Raw genomic sequence first — 14,914 nt, 5'->3', positions numbered from 1 at the left:
ACTAGGTGATGAATATTTGGGTTGTTTCCAGTTCCAGGCAATTGTGAATAAAGATACTTTAAACACTCTTGTACAAATCTTTGTTTATACAGATTATTGCACCATACGGTAGTATATGTTGATCTTTATAAGAAACAAGTTGGTTTTCGAAGTAGTTGTCCCATTTTGCACTCCCACCAGCAATGTATGACTATAAAATAATTCACGTCTTAATAGCTCCTTGTCAGCACTCAGTATTTTTAGTCTTCATAATTTTAGCCACTCTGGTACATATATAGTAGAATCTCCTTGGGGTTTTAAATTCCATATGTAATTGGCAATGTCTAATGATATCGACCCTTTTTCTTTTTAAAAAGAAATTTGTGGGGGGATTTTTTATTTGTTGTTTTAAATTAAGAGGCTTTTTGAAAAGAGCACTTTCATGTTTACAGAAAAATTTAGTAGATATAACAGAGCTCCCATACACCCCATCACAGTGCCCATCATCCTCACTTCCCCTTTCCTTGGGATCTTGCTCTACTGTGCCAATACTGATACATTATTTTTTTTTTAAAGAAGGAGTACATTTTTTAAAAATTTTTATTTATTTATTTGACAGAGAGAGAGACACAGAGAGAGAGGGAACACAAGCAGGGGGAGTGGGAGAGGGAGAAGCAAGCTTCCTGCCGAGCAGGGAGCCTGATGCGGGGCTCGATCCCAGGACCCTGGGATCACGACCTGAGCCAAAGGCAGACGCTTAACGACTGAGCCACCCAGGTGCCCCTGATATGTTATTATTAACCAAAGTCCATAGTTTACATTAAGGTTCAATCTTTGTGTTGCATAACCTATGGGTTTTGACAAATGTATAATGATATATCCACCATACGGTATCACAGAGAATAGTTTCCCTGTCCTAAAAATCCCCATGTTGTCCCTATTCATCCCTCTTCAACTCCTTCCCAAAACCCTGACATAGACTTGTTTCTGTCTCCATAGTTTTGATTTATCCAAAGCGTTATATTGTCAAAAATATAGAGTATGTAGACTTTTAAGATTGGCTTCTTTCATTTAGCTATATTCATTTAAGCTTCTTGCATGTGTTTTCATGGTTTGATAGCTCACGGCCTTTTACTGCTCAACACTATTCCATGTAGAGATGTACCGCAGTTTATCCATTAACTTAAAGGTCTTCTTGGTTACTACCAAAGTTTGAGAATTATTAACAAAACTGCTATAAACATTTGTATGCAGGTTTTTGTGTGGACATAAGATTATAATTCATCTGGGTGAATACCAAAGAGCATAAATGGTAGACTGCATGATAAGAATATATTAGTTTTATAAGAAAGTGACTATAATATCTTCCAAAATATCTGCCTCATTTTCAATTCCCACCAGCAGTGGGAATGGTGAACAAACGTGAACGAACATGCCTACTGCCCAACACCCTCAGTAGCATTTGGTGTTTCCAGTGTTTTGGATTTTAGCCACTCTAATATGTTCACAGTGGTATCTCACTATTATTTTAATGTAAAATTCCCTATTAATATATGATGTTAAGCATCTTTTCATATGCTTACTTGCCATCTGTTTAACTTCTTCAGTGAGGTATCTCTTCATATCTTTTCCTCATTTTTAATTGGATTGTGTTATTGAGTTTTAAGTTTTCTTTGTATATTTTGGATACCAGTCCTTTATCAAAAAACAAATACATGTTTTGCAAAGATTTTCTCTTAGTCTGTGGCTTGTTTTTTTCATATTTAAAAAATTTCCAGTATAATTAAAATTAACACACAGTGTTCTATCAGTTTCATATACATTCCTCCGTGATCATCACAATAAGTGTGCTCTTAATCCCCTTCACCTATTTCACCCATCCCCCCCCCCACTTCCCCTATGGCAACCATCAGTTTGTTCTCTAGAGTTAAGAGTCTAGTTTTTAGTTTGTCTCTTTTTATCTTTGGTTATTTTGTTTCTTAAATTCTATAGATGAGTGAGATCATATAGTTTATGTCTCTCTGAGTGACTTATTTCAATTGGCTTTATACCTTCTATATCTATCCATCTTACTGCAAATGGCAAGATTTCATCCTCTATTATGGCTGAATAATATTTCATTGTGTATATTTAGATATCTATCTCACATCTTCTTTATACACTTATCTATTGATGGACACTCGGATTCCTTCCATAGTTCGGCTATTGTAAATAATGCTGCAATAAACATAGGGGTGCCCATAGCTTTTCAAATTAGTGTTTTCATATTCTTTAGGTAAATACTCCGTAGTAAAATTACTGGATCATATGGTAATTCTATTTTAAATTTTTTGAGGAAACTCCATACTGTTTTCCAGAGTGGCTGTACCAGTTTGCATTCTCACCAATTATGCACATGGGTTCCTTTTTCTCAACATCCTCACCAACACTTCTTTCTTCTTTTTTTCCATTTTAAGTTTTTATTTTAATTCCAGTTGGTTAACATACAGTGTTAAATTAGTTTCAGGTGTACAACACAGTGATTCAACACTTCCATACAACACACAGTGCTCCTCATGACAAGTGCCCTTCTTCATCTCCAGCACTTATTTCACCCATCCCCCAACAACCCTGCCCTCTGGCAACCACCAGTTTGTTATCTATAGTGAAGAGTCTGTTTCTTGGTTTGTCTCTCTCTCCTTCTTTCCCTTTCCTCGTTTGTTTTGTTTAAATTCCACATATGAGTGAAATCGTATGGTATTTGTCTTTCTCTGACTGACTTATTTCGCTTAGCATTATACTCTCTAGCTCCAACCATGTCATTGCAAATGGCAACATTTCATCTTCTTATGGCTGAATAATATCCCACTGTATACATATACCACATCTTCTTTATTCATTCATCAATGGATGGACACTGGGGCTGCTTCCACATCTTGGCTACTGTAAATAATGCTGCTATAAACACAGGGGTGTATGTATCCCTTTGAATTTGTGTTTTTGTATTATTTGGGTAAATACCCAGTAATGTGATTGCTGGGTCATAGAGTAGTTCTATTTTTAACTTTCTGAGAAACATCTATATTGTTTTCCACGGTAGCTACACCAGTCTGCACTCCCACCAACAGCACACGAATGTTTTTTCTCCACATCCTCACCAACACCTGTTGTTTCTTGTGTTGTTGATTTTAGCCATTCTGACAGGTGTGAGGTGATATCTCATTGTGGCTTTGATTAGCATTTCCTTGATAATTAGTGATAATAAGCATCGTTTAACATGTCCATTGGCCATCTGGATGTCTTTGGAGAAATGTCCAAGTCTTCTGCCCACTTCTTAACTGGATTACTTGTTTTTTGGGTGTTGAGTTTTATAAGTTCTTTATATATTTTGGATACTAATCCTTTATCAGATAAGTCATTTGCAAATATCTTCTCCCATTCCATAGGTTGCCTTTTAGTTTTGTTGATTGTTTCCTTTACTGCTCGGAAGCTTTTTATCTTAAGGTAGTCCCAATAGTTTATTTTTGCTTTTGCTTCCCCTGCCTCAGGAGACGTATCTAGAAAAATGTTGCTATAGTCAATATCAGAGAAATTACTGCTGATGCTCTCTTCTAGGATTTTTATGGTTTAAGTTCTCACATTTAGATCTTTAATTCATTTTGAGTTTATTTTGTGTTTGGTGTATGAAAGTGATCTAGTTTCATTCTTTTTGCATGTAGCTGTCCAGTTTTCCCAATACCATTTGTTGAAGAGACTTTTTCCCACTGCACATTCTTGCCTCCTTTGTCGAAGATTAATTGACCATATAATCATGGGTTTATTTCTGGACTCTCTATTCTGTTCTAGTGATCTATGAATCCATTTTTTTGCCAGTACCATACTGTTGATTACTACAGCTTTGTAGTACATCTTGAAATCTGAGATTGACATGGGTGGACAAAACCTCCAGTTTTGTTCTTCTTTTTCAAGATTGCTTTGGCTATTTGAGGTCTTTTGTGGTTTATACAAATTTTAAGATTCTTTGTTCTAGTTCTGTGAAAATGCTGTTGGTATTTTGATAGGGGTTACATTAAATCTGTGGATGGCTTTGAGCAGTCTGGACATTTCAACAATATTTGTTCTTCCAACCCATGAGCATGGAATGACTTTCCATTTCTTTGTGTCATCTTTAATTTCTTTCAACGGTGTTTTGTACTTTTCATGGTGCAGGTCTTTCACCTCCTTGGTTAAGTTAATTCCTAGGTTTTTATTGCTTTTGGTGCAAATGTAAATGGGACTGGTTTCTTAATTTGTCTTTCTACTACTTCATTATTAGTATATATAAACGCAGTGGATTTCTGTATATTGATTTCATATCCTGCGATTTTCCGAATTCTAGCAGTTTTTGGGTGGAGTCTTTAAGGTTGCCTATATATATATATATATATATATATATATATATATATATATATATATATAGTATCATGTCATCTGCAAAGAGTGAAATGTTTACTTCTTTCTTACCAATGTGGATTTTATTTATTTTTCTTATCAGATTGCTGTGGCTAAGACTTCCAGTACTATGTTGAATAAAAGTGGCAAGAGGGGACATCCTTGTCTTGTTCCTGACCATAGGGGAAAAGCTCTGTTTTTCACCACTGAGTAGGATGTTGGCTGTCGGTTTTTTCTATACGGCCTTTATTATGTTGAGGTATGTTCCCTCTAAATCTACTTTGTTGAGGGGTTTACATGAATGGATATTGTACTTTGTCAAATTTTTTTTCTGAATCTATTGGGACTAACTATACCCCCATTGCTGCACTTGCTCACAATGGTGTAATGGAATTCATCATCTTCATCCTCTACAACAAAGTCTCAATACTCTTCCCTCACAGCTAGTCAACCTCTCAGCCTAATTGATTTGCCCGATGGAGTAACCTCAAACTTTATCTTCTCTTAATGATTGGGATCAATTACCCCTGTCAATATAGTAGCTCCTTTCTTTGTTTATGATCCATAAAAATGAGAAACTCCAAACTGCCCAAGTTATAATGGGGGAGGGGGAATTTGCCAGTCAGTATATGTAGTTTCGTGTTGAGTGGGATTCTTTTGTGATACATGGCCCTTCTTGGAAGCAAGACCTCTAGACCTATGCTTTCTAATATGGAAGACACTAGGCACGTATGGATATTTAATTTTAAAGTAAGTTAAAATTGAATACCTCAGTCACATTAGCTATATTTCATCTATACTATAGTCACATATGGTTACTCTATCAGAAAACACAAAACGTTTTTATCATTGCAGGAAATTCTATCAGAGAGTACAACTCTAGACTCATACATTTAACTAATTGGAGACACAGTACTATAAGGGCTATTGATATATATTGTATCCTATATTTTATGTATACAAATATATATCTTGACAGTACCTCAGTCTCACAGAGTGTCATCTCTAATTGGGCATTTTAGTTGTGCCTTCAAGAAGGCAATTATAATGCTCTCTCAGGCTGACCATTTGTGGGCTATGTAATATGTGGTAGGATAAGTGGATCATATGGTCATGTGCCCTTTGGCATATCTCCTTCACCATAAAATGACTCTCTTGATTTGAGGCAATGTCAATAAATCAGACATTCTGTGTGCCTTTCTGTAGTGGTGCTAGCTTAGGTACCACAGGCATTAAAGACAACCTCATAACTGGATATCAAGTATCCTGATTAGGACAATTCATGGCTTTTACTAGAGTAGAAGGGGTCTCATATAATCAACTTATCAAGTAGCTGGTTAGTCTCCTTGAGGTATGGAGGCATACCATAGGCTCAGAATTTCTCTCAGCCACCTACAGTTTGGACACACAACAACAATAACTAGATTACTCTTGGTGCAAGGGGGTTCTTGCTTTTAGGCACATGTGTCGCTTCCATTTCTTTCTCATAGCTACTTCCTCCATAGCCTCACTGTGTATGCTCTAAGATGATGGAGTACAAGGGCTGGCTGCAATCCAGTGGATTCAAACCACAGTTGGTCCCAAATACAAAGTAGTGGCTCAGCCTGTCTGTCACCACATGCTGACTTTAATCTTTCTCACAAGACCCTACTTCTCTATAAAGGGCAGGAGACATGGCCATCAACAGCACCCAAGTTGTACAGTTCATAATCATGACTACCTGACCGGAGCTGACCTCTGATCACTCTCACATTGGCGAAATCCTGATGAAATCTCTGGTTTCTCAGTTCTAGACAGGTGCCCTAGACAGGATCTGAGGGAGGAGGGATGGACTCATGTCAAAACATGGGGGCTCCTCTGAACCACCAGGTAGAGTATAAAGAAAAGGTATATCTGAAGTGACAATTCTAGAATTAATAAGAAACAGGTAGGTGTCCATCATTTCCAGTAATAAATGGAAAAAATAAAATAATTTTATTTCTTTCTCTTTAAAAAAATCAAATAGTTTGAACATAAAAAGTCAGCACCTTTTGCATTGTGGATTATTCTAACTTCACTTTATTCAGAATTTCATGTCTTCATAAACTACTTTTAATAAAGGAATTAAAATACTTTCTTTCCTTTTTTATATTTTTAGGCAGGAAAGTCACTGGCTCTTCATACACCCAGCAATTGCAGCAGTTACAGCTTTTGACAGCAGGATCAGGGCGAGGTAGATCGACTTCAACATTTTTGTTAAGAATAAAAAGCCATACAAACCAGGCACATCATTTCCAACAGGCAGGAATATAAATAGCTGATGCACTTTACTATGCATAACACCAAACAAAAGCCAAAAAGATGTTGTCTAAAAGGTGATTAGAATTTGTGTGTTTATGGGATCAAGATGTGGCCACCCTCTGGCTTAGGGTCCATCTGATTTTGTCTGTTTATAAATAGAATTCCAAAGTGAATGAACCCACTTCCTGTTAGTCTTTTTCAATCTCCTTTTTTTTCCCCCTCTCAAGTATGAATTTATGTCTTGCCCTGTTTGGAAGGAGAAAATGCTGTTCATCATTTATCAAAATCTAAACAGCTGTAATCCAACAATGTTCGTTCAATTTTAATAGTAAGTAAATAAATGTGAGCAATGACTATATTATGGAAACATGTGGACCTCAGGTTCAAATTCAATGAATTTCACTTCCAGTTCAGTTTCACAAGGTTTTAGATTTTCTTAGACTCCCATTAGATTTCCCAACTTTGCTAGATTAGTATGGATGTATATTCTGTAGAAATAGCCTCTTAACTTGCCCCCAATCCATAAAGCTAAGCCTGTTTGGACTTGAAGATTTTTTTTTCTCTTGAAAGTTCAAAATAATTTAGTTCAAAAATTGGGAGCAAGAGTGAGTGATTTGAAAATGTGCTGGCTTGAAAACTATAGAACAATTAAAGTTATCATTATGTTTTCCAGATCAAATATAAAATAGACAGAAAAAATGTGCATTTCTTAATACTTCCACCCACATCACTCATCCTTAACCCACAGTAATTGTTTACTGAAGACTAGCTTTACTCCTTAACCAGCCATTTCAATATACTTTGGATAAAACTCTGGGTCACTTAGGTGTTTCACAGAATCAGGCTGATTAAGGCCACTAGTTAACAATATTTTACTATGACCCCACCATGTGTCATTTCCAATTTACATCCTTCAAAAAGCAAAGGTAGTGTGCCTCTAGAAACGTGAAGGGTATTTGTAGTTAAGTTACATGGTGGGACAGCTTGAATTAAATAATGGTCTTTTAGAGTCAAGCTAACATTCAACTCTACTGAAAGACTAATTTGAAAATTGAAGTTCTATTTTTCTGTTGAAGCATATGTAAATATAGCACTAATCTGGAGAGACCCCTATGCTAACAGAAAATATGCTCTGAATAAATACATTCTTTTCCCACAGTTAAGAATATTCTGATCAAAGGTTTTTCTAAGGTTGACGAGGACAGCTATATAATAACTACTAGGTCATTACTGATTTCTAATTATTTCCCTAGGACACTCCCCATGGCAGCTAGTATAAATCTTCTTTAGTTTTCTTAATGCCCAATTCTGTTACTGGGCCTCTATTCCCAGCAAGCCAGAGGGAAGTAAAATTTTTTATTTTAGCTTATTAGTTGTTAGACTATGAGAAGCTATACCCAGATAGGATACAGAGAACTGTATACCACCCACAGATGGTGAACTTCAAGTTGGACGCATTAAATGCATGATCACCTCCCGTGAGTTTATGCATCCCATGCAAGTCAAGGTATGAAATATTTCTGATTATAGCAATGGTAGACTAACAGGCTTACCTTTCTGCCTGAAATACCTAGAAAACTGGGCCAGTTTTCAAACAGTGGACAATAGACCATAAAGGACTCTGATGCCAAGGAAGAAGGAAACAGAGAGTGAGCTCTGTGAGTGTCCCCCATCACAGCCTTGAGAATATTTACAGACTGCAGAACAGAGCCTAGTGGTCCCCTGTGTTGAGGAAACAGCGTTTAAAATTTAGTAGGTGCTTAGAATTTGCAAGGCAAAGTACCAGAGAGTAAAGAGTTGCATAGAGAGAAAGAGCTGCAGGGATCTTTAGAGGGCAAAATTCAAGTCTTTATTTGAACTGCGGGGAACATGTGTGTAGGGAAACTAGAGGCTAAGGGAAAATCACCAGCAAAAGGTAGATGAAACAATCCCTGCAATTTACACAAAAATCAGAGTAGTGTGTTTCTCCAACATCCAGAGACTAAAAGCCTCCTAACATACAGGACAACAAGCAGTATCCTCATAAAGGTATTGCCTCAGTAGTGAGAGTTAAAGGAAGGCTGATCTGGACCACGCCGATGAAGCCCAATACCAGGGATTAAAGTGATTCCAGGTAACTTAACTTTATATCAGAACAAATCCCCAAATTTTTAACAAAATACAAAAATTTTAAAAAGAGAAAATTAAAATATAGTGCCTAACAATGTTAAAATTACAACTATTTAAATACTTCACACTCAGGAAGGTAGAGGAGAGTATAAGCCTGATGGGAAGAGAAATGTTAGTTATAAAAAAAAGCCAAATCAAACTCCTAGAGAGGAAAAATACATCATCTGAGATGAAAAACTCAGTGGATGGGATTAACGAGAGACAAGATTTTTCCAGAAGAAAGATTACTAAAGAAGATATAACAATAGAAACTACCCAAAATATAATACAAAGAGGGGGAAACAGTTAACAGCATGTCAGTGAGCTGTGAGGACATCAAATGGCTTCCCCAGAAGAAGGGACGGGCAGAAAAAGTATTTGAAAAAACAACAGCTGCTAATTTTCCAAATTTGATGTAATCTGTAGACCACAGATCCAAGAAGAGCAGCAAATTCCCAACTGAAGGAATATTAAGAAAAGCACACCTATGCACTTTATAATCAGTTGCTGAAAAACTGCTACAGAGGAAATCTTAAAAGCAGCCAGAGGAAAATAAGATCCGTTAGAGAATAACAAAAATAAAGGCGGACTTCTAGTCAGAAACAGGACAGACCAGAAGACAGCAGAGCAACATTTTTAAAAAGAAGTCTTACAAAGAAAACGCCTTTTGCCTTGAGTTTTCCTTTTTGTCTTTAACGCAGCAGGGGGATGTAATGTCTGCAACACAAATATCACCATGAGGCAATAGCTTGGGGACCAAGGGGGGAAAAATCACTCTAAGGATGGCAGAGGAGAAAGATAAATAGAGCCTGGTCTGACCCATTTTTGAGTTGCCAAATCAGTCTTGAAACTCCTTCACTCTGGATTATGTATTAAGTAAGTAAGAAACATACTCATATTTTAAGCCACAGTTCATCAAGTTTCTGTTACATGTGTCCAGATAAAGGACTATGAGCTTTGTGCATCTTCTTTGCTAGAAGGATAAAGGTCATTTAGCATAAATTCCCTCACCCACCCCTCCTCTCTGTCTCTGTCACCACTCCCTAGTAGACAGCTGTACCTCTGCCCTTAGAGGAAAATACCACTCTCACACCGATACAAAGATCACCATTTGGGCTCTGCGTCTCTTTCCTTCCCTGTTTCCTCCAGGAACTTGTATCTTCTAGCATTTTCAACTACTCTCTTCCCATTGCTCTTATGACTGTTTCCTCTTTGCTTAACTCAGTTGGCTTCTCACTGGGTAGAATTTATCTTTTTCTCTTCAACACCTCAAACTGGTCGATGCTTGTTGTTCCGTATCCCCCACCCATCAACTCATTCCTCTCCCTGCAGTATTCTATTTCTTCCCTTTATTCTAATTCCTCATAAAAGCCTCTCAAAACTGGCTTCCCATTTTCTTCCTGTATGTGCATTCTCTTTGACTTTTACAAAACGTAACTTCTCATCCCAAAACTCTTCAACATTAGTTTTCATGACATTACATTATTTTGAAGTCCCTAATTACTTTTCACTATCGTCAAGAACAAACACCTGGGCCTATTCCCTAGCTAGAGCTACTCTCCAACTTTCAGTTCCTGGCATTCTGCCCTGTCCCCTTTCCACTAAAAAGCTCACCCCTCAAGGTTGTAATCATCATAGGAATTCAGGTCATTTCCAAATCTGTACCTTTAGCCCCCTAATCTCTCACAAATTCTCAGCGTCCTGTCTCCAGTTGCATTCTAGACAATCATTAGTTGAATCAATATAGCTAAAAGCAACCCAACCTTATCTCCAACCCAGTTTGTCCCTCCATTATTTTGCTACACCTGTGGCACATACCCTTGTGCCAGTCAGCACATTTGAAAGTTTACATCCCTCTTCAACTATCCTTTCTCTATTCTTTATTTAAAAACATTGGTTACATTTATAAACACCTGTGGTTGTGGAAAATGACATCCTACGTCAGATCTTTATCATCTTCCACTTGTAAAAGCGGGATAGCTTCAGTTCTCCTACCTCCAAATTCCTCTCCCTCCAAAGAATCCACATCTCTACTCCACCACAAGCATATTGCTAAAGCATTCTTTTCACCAGATCACAATTAAAATGGCCTCCCATTACCTGCTGGACTTCCAACTCCAAAAGCAGCTTTTACGGTGTTAAAACCTGACACAGGAGGAAGTCTTCAGAACCCTACTATGGCAGTTGTCTAAAATTATTAAGTATTTTCTGTACAACACCTGCAGATACCCAAAATTTGGTTACAATTAATTACGGGTTTGACTGGACTGTTGGCCATGAGTAATAAAAGTGAAACCTGATTTTCTCAAGTCTGTCTTCAAGAAACACGGTTTCTTGATTCCTGGAAAGTACATTATTAACAGACTTGACACTAGTAACAACCTCCAAGTAACGTTCCTTGCTTTATAGATCTTGACCTGCTACATCAAGCTCTACACACTGGAACCACACTGATATTTCAAAGCTCACATTCAGACACAGCTCATCTCTTACCACCTTCAGTTCTGTGTTTTGATCCCTTACTTCTTCCTAATGCATTAAGTGTAAAATCAAACTTTTTCTTATTTTCAGTTACCATGGTATTTTCTCCATTGACCATGTAAATTGTTAAAAATTAGTAAAGAATACTTTTCATTGTGCATCTATAGAAAGATTTGGGCTTAATTAACAAAATATTAACCTAAGCCCTTTAGTTCAATTATGTCAGTTGCACTCTGAAATGATGAGAAATATGCCAGTGTATTGAACATAAATACATATGCAAAGCATTTTTTTTCCATGTTTTTTTTTTCCCCAAGCATGTTCTTTCTTTGGACTGAGGTTCCAGCCTTTCACTAGACCAAATCAAGAAGACAGGCTCCCTATGTTCCACTGTCAAGGATGGAGGGGATTGCTCCAAGATTTTCTAAATTTCTAACCAAGAAAATGTTCAAGGCTTCTGATCCTGGGGTTCATCCTGATTTTACTGACTTAACTCATATTTCCCAAACCATTCTTTTGCATTTTATAAAATAGTAACAATTTCACAGTAGTAACACAATTTCCTTTCGAGGGCTTTCTAAACTTGGGAATTAGTTTAGAGGAGATGGAAACAGACTTTATTTCAAGGATAGGCAATTTAGAATGATGGAAATGATGGATTAGGAGTTCAAAGTAGCTGGGTCTTCCTCAGGGCTCTGTAGGTAGCCAACATTGCAATGGAGGCCAATGGTTTTTCAAAGTGCACAGAATCATTTGTGATGTTTGTTAAAATGTAGATTATGCGATTCCACTTCTAGAGATTCATTGTTAGTAGCTCTAGACTAGGGACCAGAAATCTGCATATTAAGCAAATGCCCCAGGATCTGTTCTTTAAACTACACTTTGAGAATCTCTGCCTTAGGCAAGCCAACTCCTCTGGGATTCAGTTTCCACATCTGTAAAATGAGGGAGCTGGATTAGATAAGAGCTGGGAATATTGTCAGCTCTTAATGTTTTATGACTCAATTAAAGTGTTTCCTATTTCTAGGAATAAAGTCTTGATCAGTCAACATCGATGGCACTCAAGTCACTCAAAATCTTTTCTTTCATTAGTGTACTGCCTAAAGGGATATTTTTCTATTGCTATACCTACCATTACCTTTTTATTATTATTATTTTAAGATTTTATTTATTTATTTGAGAGAGAGAAAGCACACAAGCTGGGGGGAGGGGAGGGTGGCAGAGGGAGACAGAGAAGCAGACTCCCTGTGGAGCTGGGAGCCCAAAGTGGGGCTCCATCCTAGGACCCTGAGATCATGACCCAAGCCGAAGGCAGACGCTTACCCGACTGAGCCACCCAGGCGCCCCCCCATTACCTTTTTTGTATCCTTATTACTCAGAGGTAGTCTTGCGTGTCTACTTCCAACAGCTACCCATCACAAAACTTGTCACCAGGAAGAGGCAACAGAAACCATCAAATTATAGCTAAAAAAAGCTCACATCCCGCACTAATATCCCCAACATGGTCATCTAGCCGGTTCTTGTTTACTTCCATTTTTTGGGAAAGCACTGTCTTGAAATATGGAAATGTCTTCCTTCTCTTAAATAAAAATCTTTCTCACTGGATGATTAACCATATATCCTGGTTCTGACCTATGATCCTATATAGAATAGTATAATTCCTCACCCATGTGATAACCACTTGAATACAACCTTTGTTTCATACTCAGTCTCATGTCTTCTCACACACTATTGATATTTAGTTGCCTTTCAGTGGATGTCTCCTAAAATGAGGGCCTACCTGTGGGTCTAAGTAGTGTCATTTATACTAGGACCATGTAAAACCAAGGGAAAGGGGACACATTTGAAACTCCTATCACAGAAAAAAGGGAGTAATTTCCTAATATATTGTTCCAGATTAAGGTTATATTTACTGAGATCTATATATTTACCTGCTTCCTTTCTAGAACAGGCCTTAGAAAAGCTCACATTATTCCTAAGATCATGTAGGTAGATCACTACTACCTTCACCATCTCTGCACACCAAAGGGGTCAATGCAGCTGCTGCTGCAGGTTTTTCTTACTATGCATGGGAATTCCCCAACACACCCTTACCCCAAGCCCAATAGTCCATAGCTCTTATTTCCTTCCCAGGGGTTTCCCTATTGCCAATGAGATAATACAGGCTGTTGGACCTAGTTAGTGGCTTGTTTGCTTGTTTTGTTTTTCTTTTTTCTTTTACCAAGAGGAAACAGTCAATACATTTTTCTTTTCCCTCCCATCACCATGGCCACCACCCCCACCAGATAGCTGAAGATAAATATTATCTTTAGGGGAACAAGAAAAATTAGAGCTGAGGTTTTAACATAAACAGTGGAAGACATAGGGCAATGGAATAGCAGTTTCAGGGTGAAAGAGAAAAAATAACCCATCAGACAGGTATTATGTATCTAACAAAAAATTCTTTAAAAATAAGAGCTAAGTAAAGATACTTTCAGACAAGATGAGAATATTTGTTGCCAACAGAACCATACTACAAGAAATACTAAATGACTTTCTTCAGGTTGAAAGAAAATTATTCCACATGGTAGCATGGAATTGCAGAAAAAGACAAACAGAACAGAGTAATTGCAGAGGTAAACAGGAATTTTTTTACTTTGCAAAAAGACTATTTAAAGCAAAAAGAATAATGTTTGAAGGGATTTATAGTATATGTAAAAATAAGCTATATGAGAACAATAACAAAAAGGGCAGGCAAAGCTGAAAGCATCTTCTAGTATTTGTGAAATGGCAAAATTTTAATTCAAGGTTTTATTAAGTTAAGGACGCATACTTTCATATAGAGCATAAACAATAACAGGGAATACAAAACTGTGCTAATAAAAAGATGACAAAATATAAAATAAATATACCTGAATCACCCAAAAGAAGGCAAGACAGAAGTGAGGAAGCAACCAAAATTGATGGGAAAAACAGAAAACAAAACAGCGGGCTTAACCATACTGGCAATTACATTAAAAGGAAAACTAATAAAGAAACCTAAATACTCCAATTAAAAGATGGAGGTTATAAAAGAGATTTTTTTTTTTTTAAACCATGACTCAGTATGAGCTATCTTCAAAAGACACCTTCAACATAAGGACATAGATAGAAGAAAAGTAGAGGATGGAAAAAGTTAATGTCACACAGGCCCTGACATTAAAGTGATATATATCACAATGATTAAAGGATCAATTTTTCAGGAAAATGTGACAAGTCTAAATGTATACGAAACTCATATACTAGCTTAAAATATATGATGCAAGACTGACAACTAAAAGAAACTGATCCACAATCATAATTAGAGAGTTGCACATACGTATCTCAGCCAGAGATAAAACAAGTTATTTAAAATAGCTAATGTAGGGGCACCTGCCTGGCTCAGTCATTAAGCGACTGCCTTTGGCTTGGGTCATGATCTCAGTCAGGGTCCTGGGATCGAGCCCCACATCGGGCTCCCTGCTCGGCAGGAGGCCTGCTTCTCCCTCTCCCATTCCCCCTGCTTGTGTTCCCTCTCTTGCTGTGTCTCTTTCTGACAAATAAATAAATAAAATCTTTTTAAAAAAATGAAATAGCTAATGTAGAGAATCGAAAACTC

Source organism: Zalophus californianus, chromosome 5 (assembly GCF_009762305.2).
Source record: "Zalophus californianus isolate mZalCal1 chromosome 5, mZalCal1.pri.v2, whole genome shotgun sequence".
Taxonomy (NCBI): domain Eukaryota; kingdom Metazoa; phylum Chordata; class Mammalia; order Carnivora; family Otariidae; genus Zalophus; species Zalophus californianus.
This window is presented reverse-complemented; position numbering follows the sequence as displayed.